This window comes from Camellia sinensis, chromosome 9 (genome assembly GCF_055761805.1).
Source record: "Camellia sinensis isolate YWXY chromosome 9, ASM5576180v1, whole genome shotgun sequence".
In the NCBI taxonomy this organism is placed as follows: Eukaryota; Viridiplantae; Streptophyta; class Magnoliopsida; order Ericales; family Theaceae; genus Camellia; species Camellia sinensis.
In genome coordinates, this window is record NC_138969.1 from 33085413 (window position 1) to 33104543 (window position 19131).

General features: G+C 41.7%; 1 pseudogene across 1 annotated transcript in view; it reads right to left on the reverse strand.

Annotated features, from left to right (window-relative positions):
- The window catches only part of LOC114306487 (putative LRR receptor-like serine/threonine-protein kinase At1g07650), a 30323-nt pseudogene extending 12061 nt beyond the window's left edge, over positions 1-18262 (reverse strand). The window contains exons 1-7 of the transcript XR_014341252.1: positions 17500-18262; positions 17203-17426; positions 16679-16816; positions 15667-15785; positions 15300-15530; positions 14975-15201; positions 13761-13911 (exon numbers count right to left, since the gene is read on the reverse strand). The product of XR_014341252.1 is annotated as a putative LRR receptor-like serine/threonine-protein kinase At1g07650 (transcript). The remainder of the gene's footprint in view (positions 1-13760; positions 13912-14974; positions 15202-15299; positions 15531-15666; positions 15786-16678; positions 16817-17202; positions 17427-17499) is intronic.
- Positions 18263-19131: the final 869 nt, after the last annotated feature.

Consider the following 19131-nt stretch of genomic DNA (forward strand, 5'->3'; position numbering starts at 1 on the left):
GTATTTGGCCTCATTATTTGATGCTTCGAAGCCGATTTTGACGGCCTGCTCAATTATTACGCCGTCGGGAGCTATGATTACTACTCCGGCTCCACTGCCCCGTTAGTTGGATGATCCGTCACAGTACAACTGCCAAATGTCCCCAACGTAAATTCTCCAATTCGGCTTGGGTTGAATTTGTTCAGACTTGAAGTTGGCAAGACCCCCCGTGAATTCAGCCACAAAATCAGCAAGTACTTGCCCCTTGATTGAGGTTCTAGGCAGAAATTGAATATTGTACTGGCCGAGTTCGAGAGCCCACTTTGAAACGCGCCCTGATGCTTCTGCACTACGTAGTACTGACCAAAGGGGGTAATCTGTTAGTACCCCGATGCTATGCCCCTGGAAGTAATGCATCAGTTTTCTTGCTGCCATGACGAGGGCTAGGATCAGTTTTTCCAACGGAAGGTAACGTGTTTTGGCATCAACCATTGCCTTGCTCAAATAATACACTGGTCGCTACTCCCCAAGCTCTTCCTTTAACAGTACGACACTGACGGCTGTAGACGCGCCCTGAGGGCCTCATGCTTCTACAGTTCGGACTCAAATGTCACGGTTTTTAATCTGATCTTGCAAAGTGCAATGCAAGACTGATAAATCACCAAAGAGTCCAAATCCGGAAAATCGTTTTGGAAAACTAATTTTTAAGAAAGAAATGCCAAACATGGACTGTTTTGCCAGATACAGAGTTGCCACCTAAATATTTTATTTTGGGGGAATTTAGAAAACCCTGACTCGTTGCCTAAGGCCACGTGTCCGTCATCACCAAAGTTGCCTCGGCTCGGGAACTTGGGTACGATTGGGGAAGGTCAGCTATGAGCACCCCCGCTCGCCCGATCAAAGATCGGCCTGTACTAAGCATGATATTTTGTTTTTGAAAACACATGCGTTCTTATTCCAGTTAATTAGCTAGAATTACTATGTGATGCGCACAATACACAAGTATAAACTAGATCGCCTAATTTGGAACAAAGCATTGCATGTTTGTTTGTGAAAATGGTTTGAAGGTGCTACTCGCAAGTAGGCTAAGACGTGGATTTTCCACCCTCGAGTGGGCTTAAGAAAACATGATTTTGCCACCCTAAAGTGGGCTTAAAACACACATTTTGATGAATTGTTCCAATTCAAGTAATCTAACCTTCACCCACAGGCATTCAAGCAGTTATATCACATAAGTAGTTAGCCTCATGGCAAGCATGCCATCATGGTAACACTCACACTCATGCAAGATGCTAAAACATAAGTACTTACCTAGTACTCCGAGCCAAAACAAGAAACTAGTTAGAAATCATGCATGATCCTAGTTCATGTTAAGATGGCTAATGCAACACATGCAAAATGCAACTAGAATAGGCTCGGCTAATATAAGAATGGCATGTGAAATGCGACAACTCGATACACGTATTCAAGTTGGAATTGAAATACTATGAAATTAGTATGATGCGCCGAGCCCGGTGCGTGCAATACGAATGAATGTATGCAAACATGCTAACATAAGTATGCTAATTGAAACATGACCTAAAACTAACCATCAAAAGTAGGTAAGTAAAAGGGAGAAAGACGTGGGATTGTAAGACATTCACATACGCACGCACACTTATTACAAATTTGCCCTCTCAACGGAGGGTCCGAATAAATAATACAAACTGAATAATAAATCAACTATCCTAGCTAATTAATTATTACAAACTCTTAATTAATTAACAAATTAATTACAAAACAATCTAAGTATGAAACTAAAGAGGCCGCCGCAGCTCCGCCTCGGAATGATTGAATGATGCATGCTCGATTTCCTCACTCGGAAACCCATTGCCATGCCGCATGTTGCCTCTGCTTGCACTGTTTTGCATCTTTGAAATTTGTGAAAATCCTTGGGATGCTTCTGAAACACTCCCTGAGCACTGTGGGAGGTCACCGGCCAAGAGATGAAGTCACCGGCCATGGGAAAATGGTCATCGACCAAAAGTGGAGCTCTCGGCCAGATTAAGTTAGCCGGCCGGCACTGAAGATGGCCGACCGGCCATCCCTTCCTGCAGAATGCTGTTTTTGCTGCAGCAGAGGATAGATAGTGCATGGCAAGGCATTTACAAGATAATGTTTGCACCACCACCCTCCTTATCATGTTTGAGACTCGAAGGAGTATGGTTCTCGACCCTCGGGCCATCAATCACGCATTTCAATGTGTGATGGCCAAAGGAGCCAAGTGTGCAAATCAATGTGGAGTGAATGCACAAAAACACCTGAATGCCTCACACTCTATCATGTTGGATCAAGAGCGTTGGCGACTAAGGATTGAGGGACGTTTCGTCACTTCAAGTATGAACGTTCCTCGCCCCTCGTGTTTGGTTTGACACCCCAAGCCAAACACAATGCAATGCATGTATGCCAAATACAATGCAACATGGAAAAGCAATGTTATGCAACCTAAGCATGCCAAATGCAATAGGACTCAAGTATGCACACAAGACTAAGGTAGCAAGCATGCCAAATGCAATGCAACCTAAGCATGCAAGTTAAGCTAATATAACATGGGCACGCCAAGTATGCAACAATGTTATGTAATGCAATTAGCTAAATATCATGTGATATGCAAAACATGCAAACATGATACAATACAAGCATGCAAATATCATGAAAGCAAACATGCTCAATGGACTTAAACTGAAATGGGCGGACCTCAGCCATGCCAAAACAGTGGCCATAGTACCAAAATCATGGCACCAAAAGGGCAAAACACACATGCGCATATAAAGGCCCATAAGCTAGGCAACAATGCACAATCTTCAAGCGTGAGCAAGGCATGGTAAACATGAGAATATGGCAATGCAATGAGCTCTGAAATGATGTCAAGAGTGATGCCAAATCACACATATAGCACAAACATAACATTCATGAAGCTCAAAGCATTAAGGCTAGCAAAGGGATTGCACCAAGTCTACAAGAATCGAGCCCCAAAGGGGCAAGATGATCTAAAATAGTCCCAAGGCAGGTCAATGCAAGATTAGAACATGCATGGAATGAAGCTAAAACATGCTAGAAAGGTGAGCACAAAAACGAAGGGCATGCAAGGCTACAAAGGATGCATTACACTACACCTGTCACAACCGAACATGGCATAAATTATGCAATGAAAAACAGAGTTATAATATGTCAAAATAAGCCCCAAAACCCAATGAGATGGCATCCCAAAGACCTAATCATGGAGACATACACAATGACCCAATCTTAAGGCACAAAACAACAACTCTTCTAAGCATTGAAAGGATGGCAAACATGAGTGTGTGGCTACACTACATGGACTGAAATATGATTTCAAAAGATGCCAAATCATGCTAATGGTATGAGCAATGCATGCTACAAGCTAGATTGCATGGTGGCTATACAAAGCATGGCATATGTGACCCAAGCAACCAAAATCAGACCTCAAGCATGGTAAAACAAAGCTAAAAGCTTCTCAAAGTTAAGCCAAAACATGTAAGCATTGTGGTCTAAACACAAGGTGCATGTTAAGGCAAATGAGGGGATTGCAAAGCAAGTATATGAAGCATGTAAGAGCCAACTAAACCCACCCAAAATAGAGTCATGGCATGCTAAAACAACACTAAAAACCTACTGAAATGAGGTCAACATAGGCTAAGCAAGCATGCTATTATGGTGAGCCAACAATGCAAGCAAATGAGATACAAAGGGAGGGGGGTGTCCCTCCCCTATTCAAGACTTCAAAACCACTTCTCCACCACTGAAAATCCTCTGGATTTCAGTGGTGAGAAGGTCAAGACAAAAAGGGTTCAAAGCTCAAAAAGAAGGTCACAAAATAAGGTCAAACAAGGCCTAAGAGGGAGTAGAAAACCCCCAACCCAAAAGTAACTTTAAACAAACATATTTAGCAAGAAAATACAGAACTTTTTTCAGTTGGACACTAAGCTTAAAACAGTATGCAAGTATTGCTAAAAGCTTAAGCAAAAATGGGAAATAAAAGAGTAGTTTCTCACCCTTGAAGAACACTTCAAGAACACCAACTCCAGCACCTCCTTTTGATCAAAACCAACTCAAAAACTCTGAAATCAACTCCTTAGCACCTCAGTAACTAAGGGATAGCGTACCACTAGGTGCTTTAGTGCAAAAATATGAACAAAACACCCTTTAGAACACTATTACACACATAACTATAGAGAGAGGAGGAGATATAGAGAGAGAGTGATATATATATTCTATATCAGTTGGCTGAACCTCTGGAAAGGGAGAGAAGGCCCTCCTCTTATAGGAAATCCAATTCCAAGCTTCCTAGGGAAGCTAAGTGTAAGGATAAAATCCCTCCATACACGTGTATGGAGGGCAGAGTTTGTGCTCACCAGCTGGCGCAACTGGCATGCACAATGCCTGAAAAAGGCAAAGAAAATGCCTCGGCCAGAAAAAATGGCTGTTCGACCAAGAAAATGGCCGGCCGACCAAATACAATGCCGATCGACCAATACATTTGGCCAGTGGCAAGAAAACAAGGCCAGTGGCCTCAGGCCATAGCCAGTGGGTTAAGGAGATGGCTAACAAGCCACTTCCTACCCTTAGGTGCAAAAATCACAAGTTCTTGGTCCACAACCAAGCATAAAACAGTCAAGTTGAGAGATCCTAAGGCAAGACGCGCAACCGAGACTTCCGAGAACTCAAAACGAACACAAACATGGATGATCATCAAGTGTTCAAACGATGACGTCCAAGTCTTGAGGATGATCAAAAATGGGGTGTCTACAACGGCTCGGTCAGAGACGGCCAGATATAAAATCAACAAGTCGCTTGCCGATGGTGTTGTCAATAGTAGAACTGATCAGAGATAAGTCTTCAGACCGTTAAAAGCGACTTCGCACTCAGAGGTCCATTCGAAAGCTTTACCCTGTCGTAGAGTATGAAAGAATTGTCGGTAACGGTCCGTGGAACGACTGATGAACCTGTTGAGTGCGGCGGCCATCCCCATCAACTTCTGAACTTCCTTGACCGATCGAGGGGAGCCAACTTCCAAGATTGCTGTGATTTGCCTCGGGTTGGCTTCGTTTCCTCGGAGGTTGACAACGTAACCCAAGAATTTTGCCAAAACTGATCCCAAACGCACATTTGGAAGCATTCAACTTCATTCTGTATTTGCGTAAAATGCCGAATGTCTCTTCCAGATCGGCTAGATGAGTTTGCTCTTCTTTGGACTTGACCACCATATCGTCAATGTACACTTCCATAGTGTGGCCGAGTTGCTCCTTGAACATGGCAGTGACTAGTCTTTGGTAAGTTGCCCCTGCATTCTTCAGCCCAAAAGGCATAACCTTATAGCAATAGGTTCCTTTTGGGGTGAGGAATGCAATTTTGTCTTGGTCCTCCGGATGCATGGCAATTTGATGGTAGCCTCTGTAAGCATTGAGGAAGCTCATACGCTGATGACATGCCGTAACATCTACAAGTTGGTCTATTCTAGGGATGGGAAAACAATCCTTGGGGCAGGCTTTGTTTAGGTCCGTGAAATCAACGCAGACTCACCAAGTCCCATTTTTCTTCTTCACAACCACAGTATTCGAGAGCCATGTAGGTGTAGACACCCCATTTTTGACCATCCTCAAGATTTGGACGTCACCATTGAAACACTTGGTGATTACCCTTGTTTGTGTTCGTTTGGAGTTCCCGGAGGTCTTGGCTACGCGCCTTGCCTCAGGATCTCCGAACTTGACTATTTAGTGTCTGGTTTTGCACCAAACACTTGTGTTTTGCCTTGGAGGGGCAGGGAATGCCTTGTGAGGCATCCCCACACATCACCGGCCATGGCCAGAGGCCACCGGCTGGTGTTTTGCTGCCATCGGCAATCTATATTGCCGGTCGACATTCTTTGTTGCCGGTCGGCACTCCCTTTTGCCAAAATGGCATTTTTGGGCAGCCGACTACTGTTCATCTGCTTTTGCAGATATTTTATTACAGATGTCTTGCATTTGGCTCACCTCCATACACGTGTATGGAGGGATCTCTCTCTTTAGAAGCTTGTCTTGTAAGCTTTACAAGACAAGAAGCTCTATAAGAGGAGCCCTCCTCTCCCTTGTTTAGGTTAGAGATTTTAGACAGCCATATTAGGGTTTTTGAGTTCTAGGGTTAAGATTGATACACATTCTATCTCTATACCTTTCTCTCTTTTTACCTTTGTGTGTGTTTAAGTGTGTTTGTGTCTTACTATTGCACACAAACACATAGTGTTTCACCTTTTCTTGGTTCCTTGAAGAACCAGAGGTTGTTCTTGGTGTTCTTGGGTGGTTTTGAGCTTGAAGAATCAGCTGGTCCACCATTTGTGAAGAAAGTCAACAAGGGTAAGAAACTAGTCCATTTATTCCCCATTTTTGCATTATTTTTTTTGCCTATCTTAGAACTATTTTTGTGCTTAGTGTATAACATAAAAAAGTTCTGTTTTTAGGCCCTCTAAATAGTTTGTTTAGAGTGTTTTGTGGTTTGGAGGTGTTTGACCCCTCTTAGGCCTTGAGAGACCCCATTTTGTGCTATTTTGAGTGAGCTCCGAGACCTTGGTGTTTGGTCCTCCTCACCACTGAAATCTTGAGAGATTTCAGAGGTGGGGATGGTGCCTTGAGGTCCCAAGAAGGAGAGGGCCACCCCCTCTCCTTATTGTCCTTGAAATGGACCATTTTTGGCCTCTTGAGGGAGTATCTAGCTAAGCTTCATGTTGACCATTCCTTGGCTATTTTTTGTGCCTATTATATCATAATATGCCTCTGTTTATTGTTGGTTTTGGTACACCATGCATGCTTAGCATACCAACCTTGTAATGCCACTTTATTGCCTTAACATGCCTTAGGTTGTAAACCTTTGTTCAAGCTTGTTTTAGGTCTAGTTTTGTGAAGCTTCTATGCTTATTTTACTATGCTAGAGGTCTGTCCATAGTTGTTTGGGTCAGCCATGGCATGTATTGTATAGTCCCTTTGCATTTTGGGCTTGTTAGCCTTAAGTGTGTGAATGCATAGCATGTATCCTTGCCTTAATTTAGTGGGTTGGGGCCATTTGTCGTGTAATTTCAGTCCCTTTGACATGCTTGTATGCTTTCCCTGGACACCTCTTTAATGCTTTGAAAACTTGTGTAGCATGTTCCATGTTTTGGCCATTATACATGCCTTTGAATTTGAGCCACTTAGATGCCATCTAGGGGGTCCCCTTTGCATGGTCTAGGTCTGCTTTGAACCTATTTTAAGTCCTCTTAGCCTTGTGAGGCTTGGTTGACTTGGTCGTGGTTCAAGCCCCTTTGACTTGCTTCAAGTACTTGGGCCATTTATTGCATGCTTAGTCTATTTTGTTTGCTTGGTTTGGCACCATCTTAACATGATTTTCAATGCTTACCTTGCATGCCATATGTCCATGATTATTCTCTTTCAAATGTGTTTGAGAGTTGTCCCATTTGTGCCTAAGTGTTGGCCCCTTTAACATGTGCATGTGTGTATGTGTTTAGTCCTTTATTTTGGTCACTTTAGCCACTGTTTTGGGCCTTATTAGAGCTGCCCAAATCATGTTTAAGTCTATCTCTTTGTTTGTTGCATGTACTCCTTGTATGTTGTAGCATATCGGTGAGTTGTTGAATAATTGAACTTGCATGATTGAATGAAGTCACATGTTTGTTTACATGCTTAAACACCCACATTACGCCTTGCATACTTGTTGGTGGCATTATCTCACGCCTTGTATGCTTGTTTGCTTGCTTGCATAGTTGGTGTGCCTAGTGTACATCACTCGCATTGCATTGCTATGTTGCATGCTAGCTCGCATGATTAGGATTGCATTGCATTGGCATGCATGCTCTACTTCTTGACCAAGTCATGATGGAGGTCGAGTCCCATTGGTTTGTTGGTTTGCATTGCATTTGACATCAAAATGTGCACACTTGGTCCTTTGGGCCATCACGCATGGAAATGAGCGATTGATGGTCCGAGAACCAAGGAGCATGTCCCTTTGAGTCATTAACATAATAAGGGACATGATTGGTGCATATATGCCTTGAATTGTATTGCCATGCTCTGCCTTGCCCTCTGTTGCTGTCAATTGCAGATTCTGCAAGAGCTTTCTGCCGACCGGCAGTGCTAAGTGCCGACCGGCAATCCTCCCTCTGCCGATAGCTTCACCAATGGCCGGTGATCACATGCCACTGCCAGTGGGCATTCTACCCAGCCGATGGCATTCCCCAGTATCTAGAGAAGCAATCCTGAGGTTTTGGCAGCCTCCAGAGGAGTAAAGAAAGGAAAACAGAGGCAGCCTATGCATGGCGGTGCACTTCCGAGCAAGACCCAAGCACACATTGCATTGGGTTCTCTTCCCGAGGCAGTTTACTGTTTTTCCTAGCTTAGTTAGTTTGTTAGCTAATTAGGCAATTTGTAATATTTAATTAGCTTGTAGGTTAATTATCTGTATTATTCTTTTGGTCCCTCCGAGTGAGGACGAATCTGTAATAAGCGTGGGTGAGTGTGTGAATGCCTTCCAACCCCCATTTCTTTCTTCCATTTTATTTACCTGCTTATGATGGTAGATTAGGGCATGTTCAAATTAGCATACCTTATGCTATGTATGCGTGCATTCATACATTTGCCTCGCATGCACTAGGCTCGGCATATCATTCTAACTGCATTTGTACTTCAATTTCAAATTGAATACGTGATAGTTGTAGCATTTCACATACCATGTTTAGGTTAGCCGAGCCTATCTAATTGCATCCTGTATGTGCTGCATTAGTCAATTTAACATGAACTAGGATCACGCATGTTTGCTAACTAGTTTATTGTTTTGGCACGGAGTACGATGTAAGTATTTATGCTTTAGCATCTCGCATGCGTGTGAATGTTAACATGATAGCATGCTTACCATGTGGCTAGATACTTATGTGTTAGACCGTTTGAATGCCTGTGGGTGGAGGTTGGATTGTTTGAGTTGGAAAAACTCGTTGAAATCCGTATTTTAGCCTACTTGCGAGTAGCAAATTCCAAAGTTTTTTTTAGACAAACGGATATGCAATGCTTATTTCCAAATTAGGCAATCTAGTTTATACTTGTTTGCTGTGCGCATAATATAGTAACGCTAGGCTAATAATTGGAATAAGAACACATAACGTTTTCAAAAACGGATATCACGGTTAGTAGAGGCCGATCTTCGGATCGGGCGAGAGGGGGTGCTCATAGCTGACCTTCCCCAATCGTACCCTAGCTCCCGAGCCAAGACAACTCCGGTGATGACGGACATGTGGCCTTCGGCACCGAGTCAGGGTTTCCTAAATTCCCCCATAAAAAATATTTAGGTGGCAACTCTGTATCTGGCAAAGCAGTCCATGTTTGGCACTTCTTTTTCTAAAAATCTGTTTCTCAAAACGATTTGCCGGATTTGGACTCTTTGGTTCAGATTAAGAACCGTGACAATTTGAGAGTCCGAACTCTAGTAACCCCAAAATGAACAGAACGGGACTCACCCTCCCGGGGCGTTCGGGAACGTCTACAGTAGGGTAGGTCACTTCCTTGATTGCCCCAGCGTCAAGCAACCGGTCTACCTCTTCAACAACGGTGGCAGTGTGCTCTACGGCTGACCGCCGGCTTTTCTGAATAATTGGCTTACATTCAGGGTCAACGTTTAAGCGGTGCTGTGAAACAGACGGATCCACACCCGGCATCTCATATGGTGTCCATGCAAATACATCAAGGTTGTCGAGCAAGAAGGAAATTAGCTGCTGCCCGTCGGCTTTGAAAAATCTAGAAATCCCCTAGATGTTGATTTGTGATTATGTATCAATTTTAAGCAGAATATAACAATCCCAATCAAACAATCAAAACAAAGAGACACAATGATTTAACGTGGAAAAAACCACAATTGGACACCTCCAACTGTGATCAAAAAACCACGGGCAACAGCCACAAGACAATCCACTAAGAAGAATTAAAGGAATTACACAGGTATACTCTCAATTACCTAGCGAATCCACAACGCCTAATTGAACCAACCTTTATGTGCCTCTTCCAACCCCATCTTCACCACGGAATTGTCTTTCTGATGAGCCACTCCGGATTCCACCAAAGCTTCAGGCTCGAATTCCTCAGAATCCACAACTGAAGAATAACTCTCTCTTTTGTGTATAACAAACAAACCTTTGATGTACTCTCTTTAGATCATGAGTTGAATACTCAATAAAAACATCAAAGAAAACTCCCAAAGTATCCCTAGATATAAACCCTAGAAACCAAAAAGAAGATCTGAAGCAGTTATCCTAAAATCTGACCCAACACGCGAATTTATAGAATCTGTCCCGCGATCTCCGCTCGAGCTCAACACAGCCCGCTCGAGCGGACTGACCAAAAACTGCGTGCGAACAAACTGAGATGCGCTCGAGCGGGAAGGCCAAAAATGGAAAAACTGGAAAAATATAACATGATCGGACAGGAAACTTTGAATGCATTTTTGCATTTTGCTTCGGGGGCGCTGCCCCTCGACCCCGCCGTGGCGCTGCCCCGGACCCGCCAAGGGGCGCTGCCCCCTGGACCCCCGCGAGCTGACCGGGCAGCTCGATCCCCGTCATAATCAGCGAAGTGGCAATCTTGAAAGCTTTATCATCACAAACTTCTCTGAAATGCTTGATTCGGGTTGGATTCGCATCTAAACGCTCATAGCCTTACTGAAATAAAAGTGCGAATAAAATTACAACTCAAAGGAGTTTTGTCAAACGGGATTGCCAATAAATAAAACCTAACAGGCTTCATTCAGGGAGGCACCGACCATGAAGAACCTGTATGGGTTTCCGTCAATTTCAACTCGATCTAGGACTTCCGTGGCCTTTTCACTTGGGAGCCGCCCAACATCGTTGAGGCTCTCTCGATCCGGCACTTCAATAGAATTCACTTCCAACTCTTTTGGTGTCTTTGCAGCAAGGAGATAACATGCTTGTGCCGATTTTTGAGAGCCACGGATTTGCTCAATGCCGCGTTCTGTCAGGAAGCGGAGCAGTTGATGATAGGTGCTTGGCATAGCCTGTATGGTATGCAACCAAGTTCGCCCCATGATGAGATTATACGGCGAAGGCAGCTTGATGACTAAGAATTTCACATCCACTATTCGGGAGCCCGCTCGAACTGGTAGTGTGATTTTGCCCAATGGGTACTCTGGATTAGCGTTGAAGCCAAATAATGGATAAGGAGCTAGAGAAAAATCCAATTCGGTGAAGCCGAGTTTGGTGAATGTCTTGTAATACATAACTTCCGATGTACTCCCCAGATCAATGAGTATGCGCTCAACGGTGAATCGGTTTACGCGTAACTCAATTACCAAGGGATTGATGTGATGAAGTGTCACTCCGGCCAAATCTGAATCATCAAAAGCAATGCTCGCAGCTTTATAAGGCCGTTTAGCCGGAGTGAGTTGATTTTGAGGGTCGGGATGTGACTGAATCATATGCACCGCGGATGTCATTGGCAGGCTGTATATCATGTGGATCACGCCGAGCAGAGGTGAATCCTGCCATAAGGCTATTGCTTTGGTTGAGTTTCCTTTTTGGACGTACTATTGTAGCCGACCATCTTGTACCAATTCCTCCAAGTGATCCTTCAATGCATAACAACTCTCAATATCATGGTCATGGTCCTTGTGATACTCGCACCACCTATCTCGTCTTCTCGTGTCGAGAGGTCCCACCATTTTGGACGGCCATTTGAAGAATGGAAGGTGTTGGACTTTAGACATAACCGTGTTGATCGGCTCTCTTAACTTCGTATATTTCTTGCCTGCGCGCCTTGTGCACTTGCTATCTACTTGAAGTTGTTCATTAGCTCGATGGGAGCATTGGTCATTTGATCGGCGAGAATCCCGTCTCTTGTCTCGTTTAGCCCGATGTCGTGGTTCAGGGCTCTGAGGTAGTACAGAATTTACCGGCTGAGCTATTTCAGAAGGGGCCGTCTTGTTAGCCATGTTTCCGGTTTTAACCCGCAAGGCATCATCTTCCACTTTATAGTATTCCTCGACTTTCTTCATCAATGACCAGACTGTTTTGGGGGGTCTTCTAGTCAAGGAACTGCAGAGAGCACTATCAGGATGCAAACCCATTTTAAAGGCGGTAATGGCCATGGAGTCATTGCAAGCATCATCGACAAGATTAAAACATTTCTAATAGCGCGCCGAATACGCTCGTAAGGTTTCTCCTGGCTGGATCTACATTGCCCAGAGAGAGTCGGTTTGCTTCGGCTGGACCTCGTTGGTGATGAATCTTGCCCTGAAGGATTTCTATAGTTGATGGAAACTTTTAATCGACGTCGGCTCCAACTTATAATACCATCTGACGGCCAGTGGTCCCAAACTGCTCGGAAATATTCTGCACATGAGAGCCTCGTCGTCTGCATGCAGCGTCATAGCTTGCTTATAATGGCGGATATGATCAGTGGGGTCCGATTTCCCGTCGTATAGGGTGAACAACGGGGCTTTGAACTTCTTGGGTAGTACTGCCTTTGCGATCCGTCGCACAAAAGGATCGTGCTGGTCTTCTTCGTCCGAACCATTTCATCTTCGCTTATGCCTTGCACTTGGACTCTCTTCAGAGGAACTGGTAGTTTCGAGTCGTCTCTTCTTTTTGGGCTCTGGGGATAATGAGTCAGAGTCGCTGTCACTATACTGCCTCTGAACTCGAGGTCTTCGACCACCCGCTCTCAGCGGTCGTCCTGGATCTTGGCGTGTAGCTTGATTGGATTTTGCTACTTCCAAGGCCAAGTCCTGACGGAGGCGCTCGTTCTCAACGATCATGTTTTCCAACCTCTGTTCGTTTTGCTTCACCTGTTCCATGATCGCTTGCATTGTCTCATGTGCTGAAGTTGAGGGCGAAGTATGGGCAACAAAGTCGAAGTTCAAGGCGCGTCTCACAGTGATGTTCTCTGGTCCCAGCATGTTCATTGGAGTGAGTTCATCTCTTTGGTCAGTTTCGTCAGCGACTATCGGAGGATCTTCCGTTACGCCCGCCATGGATGTAGCTGAGTATTCCCACAGACAACGCCAATTGTGGGGAAGTGGTTTTAGAAATACTCTTCCGATCCAATGTGACGCTCGAGACCCTCAGCTGGTAACCTGAAAAAGAATGAACACTCCAGTCGGGGGTGCCGAAATTAGCACTCCGACGGACAAGTCAGTGTATCCTCTCGTGATAGCTTGAGTCTTAAGTTCAAATTATTAGTTCTCACATGCCTCTCTCTGGATGATGTTCTTCTATTTATATATTTTCTTTCTTGGGCTTTAGGGCTGGGCCCACCTTCAATTCGTCGTATAACTATTTACTCGGCTCCTTTTGTTGCAAACCGCTCTTCACTCGGCCCCTTACTCAACTGGTTATTTGGCCGAATGGGTACCTCTGGATTTGTATGTATAAGACGGAGCTGAATGCGGTATATGAATTTCGACTCTCCAGGTCCAACTATTCGGCCTCTTTACGTCTCCCAATATTCAGCCCCCACAACTACCATTTAAATAAAGACAACAATCATGACCCAAAAACATTTATTCCTAGTAAACAATAATTGCGATCAGCGCAAATCCTCCTTGACACAACCACTTCAGGTAGTTCAACCTCTTCCCAAGTTTGTGTTAACTTGTTATAGTTGGCCAATAAAGCCAAACGGATAGGTCCCAAAACAAGATTTTTTTTTTTTTCAAATGTGAACTTAATCAAAAACCTTAAAGAACCAAACACCTACCCAATCAAGCAGACCGACATAATTCTCAGAAGGATGATATTTCATATTGTTCTTTCCAGTGACAATTTCTAATGTGACAACCCCAAAACTATAAACATCTGCTTTGTGGGTTAAAATACCCCATAATGCATATTCCGGTGCCATATACCCTCTGCACAAGAAACAAAATTTTGTTAATTATAATTTAAAATATTCACTTTTTAGTACAATTGCAACATTAAACAGTAGTTTTAAGTGGTAAATTCTAACAGTAAATGACTTTGTTTGGCAATTTACAAGCATTCATACAATTTTCAAGGAGATCAAAACTTCATTAGTTCGTTGACTTAAGAACATTAAGATAAATTTTTAACAATGCAAGGCAAGGCATTGTAGTAATGAAAAGTTACTGAAAGTGAAATGTCTAATAGCTAAACCATAACATTATAATTACTACAAGCGAAAATCACTATAGAGCTAAAACCAAGTCGCTTTGCATAGGCTTGTAGCCAAGCAAAAATCAAGGTGATTTGCCTGGTTGAGTTTTGGTGTGGGCTTCTGTATGATGGGCCACATTGCTCTCATCTCACTTTCTAATTCTATAATCCGATTCCATTTCCATTGTATACATGTAAACAAAATAAACATTTAATGGGAGATTACACATTGAATTTCTAGTAGTAGATCCATAATCAAAATAGCGTGTATGATTGTTGCAGAAGAAATAAAACAAAAGATAAGGTAGAGCTAGGACAATTATTGCATGAGGTCCACCCAATGCTAGATGCAGAGGCGCATAATAAAAACGTGGTTGTCCTATTGAACGCTTTTAGGGAACCAATTCAACCTTTGTAATTTTAGTCAATGCTACCGACCTGTTTGATGCAACTTTTCTCAAGCTAAAAGCTAAAAATTAAAAACCGAAGTAAAAGCACCTCTACCTTAAGTTTCAAATAATCAATTTTTTCTGCTTATTTAAGTTATTTCTACCTTATAAACTATAAGCAAAAGTTACAATAAACATTTTGGCACAAATTCTCAAATTAAAAAAGCTATAAGTAGCTCAAATAAGCTACATTGAAGAGGTACATTATTACATGGTAGTGATTTATGGCTGAAGGGAAAGGTAATGGATTTATAGCTTGTTCTAAGTTGGAATCTTTAGATATAATTACTTCTAAAAGCATGGGACAGTGTCAATCTGCATTAATGAAGGAGAAAATTTGGAAGCTTACATAGTTCCAGCAATCCTGGTGCTAATGTGGGTATTCTCATCTTCAGTAAGCTTAGCCAAACCAAAGTCAGAGATCTTAGGGTTAAGATTTCCATCAAGTAGTACGTTGGTAGCCTTGATGTCCCTATGAACTATTTTCAGTCTTGATTCCTCTTAAAGGAATGCCAAACCTCTTGCAATGCCAATACAAATACTTAGCCTGGAAGGCCAATCCAATTTCAATTGGCACTCCCCTGGACTTGTAATTAAAAAGAAGTATCAAACTAGGAAGGGGAAAAAACAGATCAGAAAAGAAAAAGAAGATCCAACTTAATAATAGTTATTACTAGAAGCCGTAAGTAAATTACCAAACAAAGCTCGGCAAGGCTATTATTTTCCATGTATTCATATACCAGGAGTAGTTGATTCCCTTCAATACAACATCCGTACAATCTTACTAAATATGGATGCTGTAAACCCGAGATCATGCCAATCTCATTAACAAATTCACGATTACCTTGCTTTGATTTTGAAGAAAGTTGCTTAACTGCAATTACAGTACCATCTAATAGTATACCCTGCATCGAAATAACATCGTCTGTTTTTAGTAACCCTCCCTCGACATGGGATTGACATCTCCATGTCATACATAGGATAAACAAAAAAACTAACATGAATATGACAAGGTAACAACTACAATTGATTGCAATATACCTTATAAACAGATCTAAAACCACCTTCCCCAATTTTGTTGTTGTCATCAAAGTTGTTAGTAGCAGCTTTGATTTGTCGAAAGGCAAATAAACCAGTTTGCAACTCTAATCCTCTTAGAGCTGCAGAAGAACAAGTTGAGATATTCAACTGCATCATCTTATCATCAAAGCACCGACTTTGCTTTTTGGCCAAGTATTTAGGTGCCCATTCTAAAAAATGTGACATTTGAAATAAAAAGATCAAGAAATTAAAGAGCAAAAAACTGATGCTTAGTTTGGTTGCAGAAAAGTTGGAACAACCAAAAAGACAAGTTTCAAGCTTCCACAGCTAAAAACAATTCCAACATGTTATAAGGTTCAAATTTTTGTTTCGTTGCCCTACACCTCCTCAGTTCTTATTTGTAGCCTAGGGGATAGTTAGCAATCTCTACTCAAACAATTACTTTCAACTACTAAGTGATGCTTATAAGGGAAATTTAAATATAACAAAAACAAAAGGAAAATTTAAAAGGGTCAAAATTCTTATTCTGTAACTGATGTCATTTAAATATATGTTTGTTTCAATTATCACTTATCAAACAACCTTGTGACATTTAAAACAGGATTAATTTGACAATATTGATAGTGTGTATTTCTCCATACTATCCGGAATAAGAACATAAAATTCATATTGTTGGCAATTTCGATGCCTACTGACATTGTTCATAAACAACCAAAAAGGTTCACGCTATGTTTGGTTGGGGGATTTGGAAAGGAATTTGAGAATGGAAAAGGAAAAGGAAGAGGAAGGTAAAATGTGAATAAATTATACTTACATTTCACCTAGTGTCATACACCTTTCTCCTTTCTCTTTCCCTCTCCAAATCCCTTCCCAATTCTCCCAACCAAATACAGCGTCAATCTGTATATATTGTTCCTACATTCTACAATCCTACCACAGCCGGAATATTTAAAAGTTCATTTTTGGAATTTAAAATAAATAAATAATAAAACATGGCGGAGAAATAAGCCACCTTGTTCCCTGGAAGTAATACTTCTCGGAAAGCATTTCCACCAAAGGATAAAGAGAATCATGAATACAAGGCATATTGCAAAAGCTAAAGCTCCAACTACGATGAATATCTTCTTTTTCTGATCAGGAGGCTTGAAATCTACACAAAGAAAAATCTGTAAAGCATAGATCAAAAGATTGCATACTACAGTCTACACCTTTTGTCCATAGCCTCAATAAACCAAATATCAAATATTTAAACTTCCTACAGTAAGAAATTATTTGACACCTCGAAGACAAATTAACTAGTAAGAGAAGAATCCTCAATCTGTAAATTATGCTTCTTAATCTATAATTTTCAGATCTCAAGAGTTGGGGAATAACTTTACAATATCATTGATTCAATCATCTGCAAGTATAGTACAGAATTCAACAGAAAGAACCTCAAACACAAGCATGAGAGAGAGAGAGAGAGAGATAGAGAGAGAGGATGGTGCCTCACCATTCAGGAAGAAACGAGAAAAGCCTAAACAGAACATAACTTACTAGATTCTACAGAAATAGCTGATATAAGAGGACCATAAATTCCACATGTAGGAACAGCTGTTGTCCCTTTGCCTGCCCAATAAAAGCTAATTTCTATAGTCTTGTTCTTCACAACTATGTCAACCCCTTGTGCAACAGTAGCAAAATCAAAATTTTAGAAGTACGGCCTTGTCAACCCCTTGTGCAACAGTAGCAATATCAAAATCCTTCCAAACCAGTTCATCCTGTAAGAAACCAATTAAACCAGATATGTTTCTGTTGCATTCTAAAAGGTGCAATTACATTGATATTAACTACCTGAATATAAACATCAAATATTCGTCTTCCAAGACTCTGAAAGGTTCGATTGTCTCTGAAAATTATCTCAGCAAAATGAAGGGTCACTGTATGGCTCCCATTTTCTAAGCAACGCCCATGATAAGTAAGAAACAGAGGAGAGACGCGAGCTCTTGTGTACAACTGAGAATAGTCCATTGTGATAGCTCTGGTGAACATTTGAGAGTAGTTCTTTGTGAGATCTCTTGTGTACAATTGAGAGTAGTTCATTGTGAGAACAGATACATTTTTGGCTATATAGTAGCTTGCATTTCTACTGGCGTCCCAGAAGTGTCCAGTGTTACTAAATCCCCAAACAGAACTTGGCCCTGCCTGCACAAACTTTGCTGGGCCTCCTTGGTATTCATCATCTGCTTCGTATATAGTGTTTTTGATGATGGCTTTTCCTCCACCACAATTTATATGTAATGAACACAAATCGTCTGAAAAAAGCATCATATGTGATCATATGAAAGGTAAAAAAAAATTAAAAAAAAAGGGAAAAACTATGCATCATATACTTAAAACTGTGTGCACATGTTTTCCCTTGATAACCTGAAAGATCAACCGGATGTAGTTGCCGCAAAATTTGATTAACAAGGGTGGATTGAAGAAAAATAAATAAATCTGAGCTATAACCTTGAGCTTTCATTGTGAGAAATATATAATTACTTGTTGGACAAGAATTCAAGCAACCAATGTCCGTGGATTAATCCTGTAGAGAGAAAAAGAGTGATTAAATACAGAAGAAATGAGAGAAGTGGGGGGGAATACGAGTTAGAAGCTTACAAAAAACTAAAAGAGGATGGAAAAACTACCGAAACCCCTAAATCATAAATAGCCCTTCCTTGAAAGTCTACATTCATATTCTTATATGTAAAAGACTAAAAGTTTGCATCACGTATTTCATATCGACTTCATGCAGCAATATATATATCCATCTCAAAGTAAGAAGTTAAAAGTAGCCCACGATATACTACGCTTGTCAAGAAATAAATCTAGAACAAATTAAAAGAATTATTGTTAGAATTTATGTATTATTGATTGATTGTATTGATATATTACAATGATTCCTATATATAGAAGAGAGAATGTGGGAAGAGAATAGGTGAGTGTGTAGTAGGTATGGAGTAGGTGAGGAGTAGGTGGAGAGTAGGTGACGTAGGTGAGTGTGTAGTAGGTGGTAGTGGTAGGTGTGTAGTAGGTGAATTTTAACAGCCCCCGCAAACTCAAGGGGGATAGGAACTAACCAACTTGAGTTTGGAGAGAGTAACAAAACAAGAAAATACATAAAAATAAAAGAGGATAGGAGACACTGTATGGTCGTGTCAGACCATTGGTGAAGACACTGGATGGTGGTGTCATAACGTTGTAGAGGACACTGTATGGTGGTGTCATAACGTTGTAGAGGACACTGTATGGGGGTGTCATAACGTTGTAGAGGACACTGTATGGTGGTGTCATAACGGTGTAGAGGACACTGGATGGCGGTGTCAGACCGATGTAGAAGACAGTTTATGGGGTCATGTCGGACCGTTGTAGCAGACAATGTTGTGACAGTTGTTGTGACAGTTTACAGAGTCTTGCTGGACCCTTGTAGAAACTAACCAGAAT